Consider the following 12,547-nt stretch of genomic DNA (forward strand, 5'->3'; position numbering starts at 1 on the left):
ATGGACTCCACAACACCTCTGAATGTGTCATGTGGTATCTGGCACCAGGACGTTAGCAGCCATCCTGTGGGTTGCCGGTTGGGTTGGGGCCTATATTGAAACGGGACCTGTTTTTCCAGCAAATCCCAGAAATGTTGGATCGGATTGAGATCTGGGGATTTGGAGACCAAGTCAACACCTTGAACTCTTTGCCAGGTCCCACAAACCATTTCTGAAAAACTTTTGCAGTGTGGCAGGGGAATTAAGACGCTGAAAGAGGCCACTGCCATTAGCAAATACTGTTACTATGAAGGGGTATACTTGGTCTGCAGCAATGTTTAGGTCGGTGGTACGTGTCAAAGTAACATCCACATGAATGTCAGTGTTACGTCCATGGCCGGGGGTCGTCGTTCAAACTCACCCCTGGACATCTCTCTTTTCGGCGTCCGCTCCCTCCAGGGAGATCGCGGCACTCTCTTCCGGGTCCTCGTACTGTTTCCCGGAGGGGGCCCGTACACGGCCTTAAAGGGAAAGTACGCATCCAGCTGTCTAAGATTAATTATCAGCCCAAATGGCTGCTGGACTATAAAAACTGGCTCTGCCCACTGGTTCCTTGCCTGAGCATTGTTGTATACCCTAGTTTGTCTTGCTAAAGGTCTCCCAGTGTTTTCCAGTTCCCAGTGTTACCCGTTGCTGCTGCCTGTACCCTGTATCCTGTGCTATCGTTACCTGCTGTGAAAGTCAAGTCGTGTCTTCCCGCTGCACCCGTAGCGTCACCTGCTGTGAAAGTCAAGTCCTGCTTCCGCTACTGTCTACATTGCCTCAGGTACCCGTTCAGAACTATAGACATTGTTTTGTACCTTGTTGGCCAGCTGCTACTCCGCTACGCGGTACGGCCCAGTGGGTCCACACCCCGGCCGTGACAGTCAGGACCCAAGGTTTCCCAGCAGAATATCACCCAGAGCATCACACTGCATACACCGGCTTTTCTTCTTTTCAAAGTGCATCCTAGTGCTCAAAGGTAAGCAACGCGCATGCACACGGCCATCCACAGGATTTAAAAGAAAGCGTGATTCATCAGACCAGGCCACCTTCTTCCGTTGCTCTATGGCCCAGTTCTAAAGCTCACTTGTCCATTATAAGCGCTATACGTGGTGTATAGTGGGCAGCTTGGGCATTCAGACCGGTCTGCAGCTACACAACCCCGTACGCAGCAAGCTGCAATAAATTGTGTGTTCTGACACCTTTCTATCACAGTCATCAGTGAGTTTTTTAGAAATTTGTGCTACAGTTTCTCTTCTGTGGGATCGGACCAGATGGATTAGCCTTTGCTCCCCATGCTCATCAATGAGTCTTGGGCATCTATGATCCAGTTGTCCTTCCTTAGACCACTTTTAGTAGGTACTAACCACTGTTTACCGGGAACACCCCATAAGACCGGCTGTTTTGGAGATGCTCTGACCCAGTCGTCCAGCCATCAAAATTTGGCCCTTGTCAATGTCGCTCAGATCCTTACACTTGACCATTTTTTTGGGATCCAAAAAATCAACTTCAATAATAATAACTGACTGATAACTTGCTGCCTAATATATCCCACCCCTTGTCTGACACTTTTGTAACAGGACAATCAATGTTATTCACTTCACCTGTCAGCAGTTATAATGTTATGGATGAACGGTGTACACCTCTACAGCAACTTATAAATCCTAACAAAGTGAAATAAATGGGCAGGTGCAAATCTGCCATAAAACTTCAGCAGCCATCTACGAGCTCAAAAATATATGTAAACATTGAACTTTTGGATTATTTTAGATTGCATTGCTGCTATATTTACTATGCTGGGAGATTCTAGCGCATATTTTAATTAAATTGGGTGAGCCCACTTGCTATGACAAGGCGACCTACCGTACTGTAAACCAGATGAGTCCCTACATTAACATAACTCCTATGCAATAGGAGTCTCAAATCCCTATCTTGGGCCTACAGTATGTAAAACTATCATAGACAGATGGGAAGAATGCATCAGGGCCAAACTTACGCTAGATGGTGCTCAGCGCAGTATCTTCTGTTGGCACCCCCAATATGGTATACTGTCATGCAGTGTACAAATGATCATAGCAAACAATGACTAATCAAAAGCACCACACAGTTCCATATGTTGGTCAAATAACACTTCCATACAGTTGCCTAAATAATAATACTATAGAGCACCACCACCAATAATATACAGTACAGCACCTAAGTAGCAGTGGCAAATAATGCCCAAGTTATTACCACCATACAGCGCCCAAATAATACAAATATATAGTGACCAAATAACAGTCACATACATAATCTAATAATAATGCTATACAATTAAAATGTATTGATGGTCACAAGCGCCACCACTGCTGCTACAGACCTTCCTTTTTTATTTTATTTTTAAATGATGAGGGTGATTCATATAATCAATCAATTGTAGACAGGAAAAGTAATATTACTCTTAAAAAAAGGGGGTCTGCAGTAGCTGCAGTGTGTATTCTATGAAATGACGTACCACGCAGGATCCACCAGTTATCGATCACATCTAAGTCATGAACTTTATTGTGATCGATAACCCGCTGTCACTGAAGCCACCGCTATCATCGAAGCCGTCAGTCCCGCTGACCTGACGGATTTGGGTTTGAGCGCAAGATACAGCTGCTATGTATCCAGGATACATAAAAGCTGTATCTCAGAAAGTATATATTTTTTTAAATAGAAAACAATTAAAAAGTTTTCTAAAATCCTCTAATACATAGTTTTATATATACAATGTACCAAACAGCACCAGCAGTTCTCCTTGTCTTGTAATCTAGAAAAATGAGAGAGGAGATCAGGTAAAGTTCTTAGTTTCCCTTTGAAAAGGGAAGAATTTCTAGACGAACTTATTTAAAAAAAAATATTGTGAGACATTTTCGCTTGGCTGCGATCATTTCCTTCTCTAGAAAGTACATTAAGATCAGATGCACGATTCTCTAATTATTAGTCGAGGCCATGGATTGAGGTTATTTACATCAATTTGATAAAGTTTTTTGCCTCATTAATTGTGTTGTTTTGTACAGTGCTTGCATCTAAAGCTGCTTTAAATACTTTTATTGTTTCTTTTACAGAAAATTGCTTTTGATACTTTACAGTGTGTGGGCTTAACCATTATCATTGCAATTATTGCTGCTATAAGACATGTCACCTTAAGGGTATGTTCACACGTAGTCAACCAAAACGTCTGAAAATCCAGAGCTGTTTTCAAGGGAAAACAGACCCTGCTTTTCAGACGTTTTTTACCAACTCGCATTTTTACCAACTCATTTTTTTACCAACTCGTTTTTGGAGCTGTTTTCATTGGAGTCTATGAGAAAACAGCTCCAAAAACGTCTGAAAGAAGTGTCCTGCACTTCTTTTGACGAGGCTGTATTTTTACGAGTCGTCGTTTGACAGCTGTCAAACGACGACGCGTAAATAACAGGTCGTCTGCACAGTACGTCGGCAAACCCATTCAAATGAATGGGCAGATGTTTGCCGACGTATTGCAGCCCTATTTTCAGACGTAAAACGAGGCATAATACGCCTCGTATACGTCTGAAATTTGGCCGTGTGAACATACCCTTAGGGTATGTTCACACATGGCTGATACACTGCGTAAAAGTGAATAGGGTAACAGTCCTGGTAGCAGATTGTGGTGCAGTTTTTCTGCCGGAATGTCCGCTGCGGAAAAATGCATGTAAAAAAGTTTCATACTTACCCATAGCCATGGTGACGCGTCCCCCTGATGTCCTGCAGCCTGGCCTCCTGGGATGACGTTTCATCCCATGTGACCACTGCAGCCTGTGATTGGCTGCTGTGGTCGCATCAGATGAAACGTCAGCCCAGGAGGCCGGCCTGGACTAAGAAACACAGAAGTCTGGGTAAGTATAAGATTTTTTTTCTGATTTGCGATTTATGCAGCGAAATCGCAGCTTTTCTGCCTCAAAAATCGCAGCATCTGCTATTTGTTGCGGGTTTCACCTCCCATTGAATTCAATGGGGAAAACCCGTAACAAAAAAGCAACGATTACTCAAATACAATTGACATGCTGTGAACTCAGCCTTAGGGCTTGTCGACACGTAACAGAATTGTTGCGTATTTTCTGTCCGGACAGAAAATACGCACCGAAATACAGTAGCAGCAAAGTGGGTGGGATTCAACAAATGTCATACACACGCTGCGGAAAATTTCTGTCCTGAAATTCACCTGCTGTGCGTAAATTTAGCTCGGCAGCATATCAATTATTGCTACGCAAAGTGGACTGATTTCCTGCGTTTTTCTGAAGAGATGTTGCCATTAGATAGCCTTGAAAGAAACGCAGCAAAATCGGCACCATTTTCCGCAGTAAAAAAACGCATGAAATGGTGTGGATTTTCCGCAGCGGGTTGACAGCTAGTTTATGCGGAAATGCGGCAAAAATTTTCTTTAGCAATTCCGTTACCGTGTAAAAGCCTTTATAGTGATGAAATACAGGCAGAGAAGAATCACTTACTCAAGACACATAAATCATTGCTGTGAGAATGCAACAATATAGTTTTTTGTATATGTCCATTGAATGAAAACTTTTCAAAAGTGAAGTTTGACCAAAGAAAATTCCTGACGGCATGATTATGTTTTTGGTGCACAAGAAGAGTGAGGGGCATTTTTTCCTTAACCCCTCCACCAACCAGAAGGAAAAAAAATGTTGTCTCCTGTAGGATTGCATGATGCATCGAAACTTCGATACTGTTTCGATACTGTGCACCCTCAAACGGTTCAATACCGTTAATTAATGTATTTCGATACTAAGCTGCATAGTAATACATGAATGTTGTTAGAGCTGGGCTACGGCTGTGTAATACAGTCATTGTCCCACTCCGGAGTCCTGACAAGTGCGCGCGGTCAGCATGATGTGATGCGACCAGCGCTGCACTAATGAGCCCCGGCACTGAAGACAGAACATGGCGGATGCACTGCAGAATACCCCCATGTTCTCTGTCTTCAGTGCCTGCGCCGCCGCTCATCAGTACAACGCCGGCCGCATCACTTCATTCTGACCGCGCGCGCACTTATTATCAGGAGCGTGGCAATGACTGTATTATACAGCCGCAGCCCTCCTCTAGCAGCGGAGATCAGAGGAACCTGATCGCAGGTAGTGATTACGGGCACGGCCATGTGCATGAGGCCTCACCAAGTGTCAATCTTCAATCCATGGGCTGCGTTTGGCTTCCCAGTTCAGTCACGTGACCTGTAATCTGACTTTCCAATTCACACAGCGACTTATGTGTGGACCGGAAGCCAGTTTCTCTATATAAGTCTGAGTCTCATGGATTGAAGGTAGACACTCGGTGAGAGAATAAATATAATTTACATGCTCAAGATGCCCATTACAAATGGGCACAGCAATAACAATTTTCATGGGAGTTCTTCTTTAACAAATAGAACGTTTATTGTCTGACTTAGGGTATATTCACATCAGCATCACCTTTCCGTTCCGCTTAGTCGACTGCGCTATTGTTTCCGTGAGAAAACGGAAACCTTATGGAACGGAAAACTTTTCCAACGGAAGCATTACTATTGAAATCAATGGTAATGCAGACGGAAGCTATGGTTTCCGTTTTCCTTAACGTTCATGGGTTCCTCCGACGGAAAGGTCTGACAGAACCCATAAACGGAAGGGTGACGTTGATGTGAACAGGCCCTTACAGATTTACCTTGTTTAGTCTGTTAGTCTTTGATTTCTTACATATGCAAACTATGATAATTTCTTGCACTTCTATTATATTCCAGCCTTGGAATTTTTCGCTATCTTTACATCCTGTATATTAAGTATTAATGAGTCCATTTGACCCCTGCTGCTTTATCTATACTGTACTGTGAAAACACATTTTATTTGTGAAATGAGGCGTGTGTCTTTGTTCGCTTCTTCTTGTGATATCTTGCCAAAATATTATTTTCTCTCTTTTAACTCAAAAATAATTAAAACTTAGTATCTAGCAGGGGACAAGTATCAGTTAAAAAAGACAGATTCCCCTTCCACTAAGGCCCCATGCACACGACCGTAGTTTTTTTCTTTTATAAGTCATCTATAGGGACAAATGGGCAGAATATAATTTGTGTACATTTTTTTCAGGTAGTGGGTTGGAGGCCAGCGGTGATTTTAGTATGTTTGGGGTAATGTACATTCTGCCTCAGAAAGGTATTAGGGCTTGTCCACACGTAACGGAATTAGTGCAGAAAATTTCCACAGCATTTACGCATTAATTAGCAGATAATGCGCCGTGGAAAATCCGCACCATTTCATGCGTTTTTTTACCGGGGAAAATAGTGCCAAGTTTTGCTGCATATTTTTTTGGTGCGTTTTTTTCAAGGGCTGTGTGATGGTGATATTTCTTCTTCCTGTGATGTCATTTCCACTCCGTGTAAGAAATTCTGCAGCGTTTCCGCAGCAAATTATGCAGTACATCAGAAAAACGCGGGAAATCAGTCCACTTTTTGCCGCAATAATTGACATGCTGCGGAACTAAAATTACGCACCGCAGGTGAATTTCTGGACTGAATTTTTCTGCAGCGTGTGGATGACATTTGTTAAACCTCATCCACTTCACTGCTACTGTATTCCGCTGCGTATTTTCCCTCTGCAATTCCAGACAGAAAATATTCAGCAATTTACTGGCCCTTACTGTCTGAGCATCTGATGCCCCTGAAAAATAAAGTTTTGTCATGCATAACACTTAAAGGGGTTTTCCACGTTCTGACAACTGATGACCTATCCACCGGATACGTCATCGGTATATAATCAGTGTGGGTCCAACACCCGTTCCCCGCACCGATCAGCCGTTCCGGTGGCCTGTTGGCACCGGATGTTGTGGCACATAATTCTATGTACAGAGCCCAGAAGCAGTTGGCTTTGTATATAGCATAGCGGCCGTGCTGCAGAACTGCAGCTCATGTCCTATTCCTGCTTCCCGCATGTATGCTTGGTGCACTGAGGCACGAGACTAGCTGATCTGTGCGGGGTCCGGGTGTCGGACCCCCACAGATCATGTACTGATGACCTATCCAGTGGATAGGTCATCAGTTGTAAGAACGTGGAACGCCCATTTTATTTTTAATAAATAGTTTAGTCAGTGTGATTAGTATAACTTTGTAAATAATAACAGCTGTATCTCCAAAAGTAAAACTATTTTTTATAAAAATAATTACAAAGTTACACTAATCACACTGACTAATCTATTTATTAAAAAAAAAAAAATGCCCTCAATGGTGTTCATAGCCTTTAATGCTGGTTTGTTTGGGTTTCACTTTATCTTGAGGTAAGTGGCTCAATTGTTTTTTTACTTTTTTTCTTGATTATTTTTTTACATTTATTGTATTCTATTATATTTTTTTCTATTTTATTACATTTATTTTTACATCATTGGGGCTCATGGTAGCAGAGAACAGCTAATCGGTGTTTCCTGCACATCTCTGTATTCAGACCACTGATAACAGTGAGATAAGGGCAACGGCCTGTTAGATCATTCCTATCAGTGATCTGAGAAAAGGAACATGCAGAGAAGACACGGATCATGTCTCCCCTGCATGCCCTCCAGTCCCCTATGCCAAAAGGAATCCAATGGCATCCGCTTCTGCACTTGACAAAACAGTGGCTAATATGTTCATTGTGTTCAGAGGCTTTTACCAACAAGGAACTGATTGTCCATGATTGATCATAGTACAGGGTAGGGTTATCTGTGTACCAGCCTGATCCAACTGATGCCACCATGTGCAAATCACGCAGTGCCATGAAACAGGGTATAAAAATTAATGGGCTAAAGGTACAGGCAATTTACAGGAGGATGCTAATAAAAGTAGCTCCTCTAGAAGGAATTAATGATAAACCTAAACTTCTTATATCAGACAATTGCATAAAAGGCAATTCCGTAATATACACAATTCTATATCAGAATCACTCCCTTTACGAGTAGGATTGCTCCAATAATACAGAAATCATGGGGAAATTATGACTTCCTATAGGGGGAAAACAAGCTAGTGCTGTATGTGGGATAATATTACAGCCACACAAAAATAGGTTTTGGGCAGTCTGTAAAAGGACAAAAAAAAGTTCTAACTCAGCCATGCCCTGTGACGGCGCAACTTAAGCTAACGGTATCTGTGAAGCTTTTTTTTTTAATGCCTATGTCCTGTGCCCACGCTCCCTGTTGTATGGTAGACTATAAAGTGGAACACTTAGATATAAAGCTCTATAGAGTCGCAAATGATCCATTCAGGATCGGGAATATTCAAGGCTGTGAAAACGTAACTGTTTTCTTTGTGCTGCATTAGCAGGTTCTTTATGGGCAGGGAAATGAATCTGAGCAGTTTTATCCAAGCATAATGTAAGATCATCTTGCATTTCCATTTACTATAATTGATTTTTTTTATTTTTATAATTTTTATTGTCTTTTTGTTTCGTGTTGTTTTTTTGTTACATAATTCCCATAAACACCTTCTCCCAGCTGACGACAGATGTGATCTGTTCTCACAGTGTATATTATTTCTGTATAGGTGACATGTGAACTTTAATGATAATAGAATTTGAGTAAATGACTAAGTATTTACCAGTCATATTTGTTTTTTTATAATGGTTGTACATAATGTGACAACATTTTTTTTAAACTTTATCATTAAAATGGCATCTCAAAAATGCCACAACTAGAGATTAGCAAATTTGTAAAACTATAATAGAGTTGTAGCTTCCCCATTTAAGATAATGGAGGATAAATTATAGATCTGTATTCTACCATTTATGCCTCCATTGTCTTATGGGATGACAGGCAGTCCGCTCTCTGCTCTGAGTAATGGCTCTGGCGGCCTGTCAGGAGACCACTAATCCGTCAATCAGAGCAAAGGGGCGGGGCTTTCAGCCTGCAGTGCAGAAGCTCTTTCACATCAAGTCCCGCCTTAGTGGCACTTTCGATCGGGAGAATAAAACATCCTTTTTTTCAGTCATACAACTGGCATGACTGAGACAAGAGGTATGTTTAAAATGCCTTCCCTCTCCCCTTAACACTCTGTCAGCAGTTTTGAGACCTCAGAACTGCTGACAGGTTACCTTTAAAATGGCAATACACTGGCGTCAATGCCAGATATAGGTGGTCTTTCCCTAGTTTTAAAATATTTATCCTGAATTACTGTTGTGACCCTGCTTCCATGACTACTCTCCCGTACTACTCCCATGGTACCACATTGATGGCTCTACTTGACCACCGTTACCAAAACCTGAGTCTGACTACTCTTGAACTACCCCCCAGCTCAAAAAACTGAATTAAAAAGTGCATGTATGAATCCAGCCTTAGAGTTAGTGAATATATCAAAGGTTTTATAGAACTTACGGCTCATTTACATAGCTGTATTATGGATCCCTGTTGTAAGGTTTCGCACATACTTTACCTTTTTGTGCCTTTAATTTTAAACGGAGGAACATGTTTTTTTCATATGGTTTACACAAGAAATAAAAATTGTGCATGCTCCATCAGAAGCTGTATTACTGAGGGGAGAACAGGGTGTCTTCTAGGGGAGAACAGGGTACTAAATGTAGGCACCATATGGAATAGCTACAGGTCTGTAGCATGACCCATAGGGTAAAGCCACACAGAGCAGCACTGACACGGTCGCAACGTGGCCAACAACCGCGCCAGCACCATGTTCGGTGCGGCTGTCGAATAGCCTGTTAGTAGCCGCACGTTAATGCAGGCAAAACGTCCCTTTACTTGCAAAATTGGGCCATGAATTAATACACCCTTCATGGCTGCACGATTTTGCAGGGATGTTTTACCTACAATAACGCACGGCCGGGGAATTCCGCCGGGGTATTCCGGTTACAACAAGTTACCCCCTGTCCGTAGGGTAAGGGGCAACTTGCTGATCGATGGGTGTTCGACAGCTCAGACCCCAACCATTTACGAGAATGGGAAGCCCAAAGTTGCCTGAACCCCAAGTTTGGACTCAGCGGCAGGTCGCTCATGCGCACTGCCGCCCCAGTCATTCTCTATGGCCGAACACTGAACTCGGCTATCTCCGGCGCTCCCATAGAGAATAAATGGAGCGGCAATGTGCATGAGCGACCTGTCGCTCAGTTCAAACTTGGGGTTCAGGCAACTTTGGTCTCCCCGTTCTCGTAAAAGGTGGGGGTCCGAGCTGTCTGACAAATACCGAACAGCATGTTACCACTTACCCTACGGATAGGGGGTAACTTGTTGTAACCGGAATACCCCTTAACAAGGTATTTGACAGCCGTGCCTAACATAGTGGCAGCGCGGTTGTTGGCCACGTCGCGACCATGTCAGGGCCGCTCCGTGTGGCCTTACCCTTAAGGGCTCCATGTGCTGCCATCCAGAGTCGGTAGACACAGCTACATCCGATAGATAGATAGATAGATAGATAGATAGATAGATAGATAGATAGATAGATAGATAGATAGATAGATAGATAGATAGATAGATAGATAGTTAGATAGATAGATAGATAGATAGATAGATAGATAGATAGATAGATAGATAGATAGATAGATAGATAGATAGAAAGAAAAAAAAGTTGATTTTCATCTTCACAGACTAATTCCACTAAATTCTGCAAAAAAACTGTGGGGTCAAAATGCTCAATACACCCCTAGAAGTACTCCTCGAGGGATGTAGTTTCCAAAATGGGGTCACTTTTGGGGGGTTTCTACTGTATTGGCTCCACAAGACCCCTTCAAACCTGACATGGTGCCTAAAATATATTCATATAAAAAGGAGGCCCCAAAATCCACTAGGTTCTCATTTGCTTCTGAGGCCTGTGCTTTAGTCCATTACCAGACTAGCGCCACATGTGGGATATTTCTAAAAACTGCAGAATCTGGGCAACAAATATTGAGTTGTGTTTCTCTGGTAAAACCTTCTGTGTTACAGAAAAAAATGGATTACATATGAATTTCGGTAAAAAAAATGTAATTTGTAAATTTCACCTTTACTTTGCTTTAATTCCTAAGAAACACCTAAATGGTTAAAATACTTTCTGAATTCTGTTTTGAATACCTTGAGGGGTGCAGTTTTCAAAATGGGGTGATTAATGGGGACTTTCTAATATATTAGGCCCTCAAAGCCACTTCATAACTGAATTGGTCCATGAAAAAATAGCCTTTTGAAATTTTCATGAAAATGTGGGAAATTGCAGCTAAAGTTCTAAGCCTTGTAACGTCCTAGAAAAATAAAAGAACGTGAAAAACACAATGCAAACATAAAGTAGACATATGGGGGATGTAAACTAGTAACTATTGTGTGTGGTATTACTATCTTCTTTAGAAGTAGATACATTTAAACTTAGAAAAATGCAAATTTTTGCACATTTTCTCAAAATTTTGGAGTTTTTCACAAATAAATATTGAATTTATCGACCAAATTTTTTCACTAACATAAAGTACAGTACGTCACGAGAAAACAATTTCAGAATCGCCTAGCTTGGTAAAAGCATTCCCAAGTTATTACTACAATTAAAGTGACACATGTCAGATTTGAAAACATTTATTAATAGAGGGGATCCCCTGTTTAGGATCTTCATCTATTAGCCAAGTAAGTTCAAACTTTTATATTTACAAACTCCAGTTTGAATGACATACAGATGTATCCACCATTACTTTTTCTTGAATCAGGTTAAGTTATACAATGTGTCATAGCAATAATTCAAAACAATCTTGCGCCATACATTACAAAAAAGTATACATTAAACGTATGATTTATTTTTTTTAACATGTGAGTCTTTGGGCAACAGATGGCATCCATCAGAGGCATCTGTCACAGCCATCCAGAAAAAAAAATTATATACTAAATGATTACTTTTTTTTAACTTGGGATGTCTATGGGTGACAGATTGACGATGGATGCCTATGATGGATGGATTAAAAAAAGAATAGGTGTGACGTATACATTTTTTTACTGGATGGCTGTGACGCATGCCTCCGATGGATGTCATCCATCACCCATATACTCATATGTTAAAAGAAAATTATATAAAAGAAAATGATATATTTAATAAAAAATTTTACTGGATGGCGCAAGATTGTGGCTTTGATGTATTCTTTTTTTAACATATGAGTCTATGGGCGATGGATGACTGATGGATGGTTTCCGTTGGTGGCATCCGTTGGAGTTATACGTTTTTTTAAATATTTTTGTTAAACGTCTCTTGCTATACATGCCAGGTTATGTCGGATTAAGGCTATATTCACACGCACAAGTAAAAATGGCTGAAAATTATGGAGCTGTTATCAAGGGAAAACAGACCCCGATTTTCAGCCATTTTTGAAGCAGAAAACGTTTTTTGAGTCTTTTTTTTTTAGATATTTTTGGACCTGTTCATTAATTGACCCTATGAAAAACAGCTCCAAAAACGGCTCAAGAAGTGCCATGCTCCTTCTTTTTATGCATTGTTTATTAAGTGCCATTTTTTAAAACAGCGGCATAAAAAACCACCCAGTCTGAACAAAACGCCGTTTTTCCCATTGATTACAATGGGAAGGTGTTT

This window comes from Rhinoderma darwinii, chromosome 3, assembly GCF_050947455.1.
Source record: "Rhinoderma darwinii isolate aRhiDar2 chromosome 3, aRhiDar2.hap1, whole genome shotgun sequence".
NCBI lineage: Eukaryota > Metazoa > Chordata > Amphibia > Anura > Rhinodermatidae > Rhinoderma > Rhinoderma darwinii.